This window comes from Coffea arabica, chromosome 2e (assembly GCF_036785885.1).
Source record: "Coffea arabica cultivar ET-39 chromosome 2e, Coffea Arabica ET-39 HiFi, whole genome shotgun sequence".
In the NCBI taxonomy this organism is placed as follows: Eukaryota; Viridiplantae; Streptophyta; class Magnoliopsida; order Gentianales; family Rubiaceae; genus Coffea; species Coffea arabica.
The window spans coordinates 41,283,902-41,284,931 of record NC_092313.1 but is presented as its reverse complement, the minus strand read 5'-3'; the positions used below and the strand labels follow the sequence as shown (position 1 = coordinate 41,284,931).

The window sequence follows — 1,030 nt, the reverse complement described above, 5'->3', positions numbered from 1 at the left end:
AGAACTAAACATATTTTCTAATTTAGCACTTAAAGAGTTGAGAGTGTTAATTTCGTACATACCATCCACACTTCTTGAATTACCTTTTTCATTTGTCCATTGATAGTTGTTAGAGGCCATTTCCGCTATCAAAATTTGAGCATCCTTGGTTGATTTTCTCATTAAAGCTCTATTGGCTGCGGTATCTACGTTGATCTTGGTTGGGTAATTGAATCCATTATAGAAAGTTTGAATAACCAACCAATCGGAAAGACCATGGTGGGGGCATCTTCTTTGAAGACCTTTGAATCCCTCCCAAACTTCATATGACGACTTGCCTTCATGTGGAATAAAACCTATGATATTCGTATGAAGTTTAGCCGTTTTTTCAAGAGAAAAATATTTATTCAAGAATGCTTTTGCCAACTCACCCCAAGAAGTGAAAATATTAGGGGGATAAGAATTAATCCATACTTTCACTTTATCACAAAGTGAAAAAAGAAACAACCTTAATTTAATTGCATCATCACTTACTCCATTTATTTTGATTGTACCACATAAATCCATGAAATTAGTTAAATGAGTATTAGAATCTTCCATTACATTTCTTCCAAATTGAATTTGTTGAACCATTTGGAAAAGCAAAGGCTTGATTTTAAAGTTGCATGCATTAATTATTAGCCTTGCAATGCTAGTTTGTGCTCTCGATTCATTTGGCAAGGCATTATCCGTCAAAGGTCTTGGTTTTTGCTCCTCTATTTTGATGAAAGTTTCACCTATACTTTTTACCTCAATTTGTTCTTGTTGGGTGCGTCTTCTTCCTCTTCTTGTTGTATTTAATTCTTGAAGGCAAATTTCTTCTTGGTGAAGAACTTAGCACCTAAAAATAACCAAAATTACAACTAAAAGATGGAAATTATAAAATTAGCAAAATAAAGAGAAAGTAACAAAGTCTAGAATTTTTTTTTTTAAAAAGAAGGATCCTTTTATTTATTCGAAGTTAAAGTGAGATAGTTACAATAGATATAGAGAATGAACTAAATGAGCCCTA

At 32.4% G+C, this 1,030-nt stretch overlaps 1 non-coding gene across 1 annotated transcript; it reads left to right on the top strand.

Moving 5' to 3' along the window:
* The first annotated feature begins 250 nt into the window (after positions 1-250).
* Positions 251-357, top strand: LOC113733537 (small nucleolar RNA R71). Its single transcript, XR_003459048.1, has one exon. It is a non-coding gene; the product is annotated as a small nucleolar RNA R71 (small nucleolar RNA).
* Positions 358-1,030: the final 673 nt, after the last annotated feature.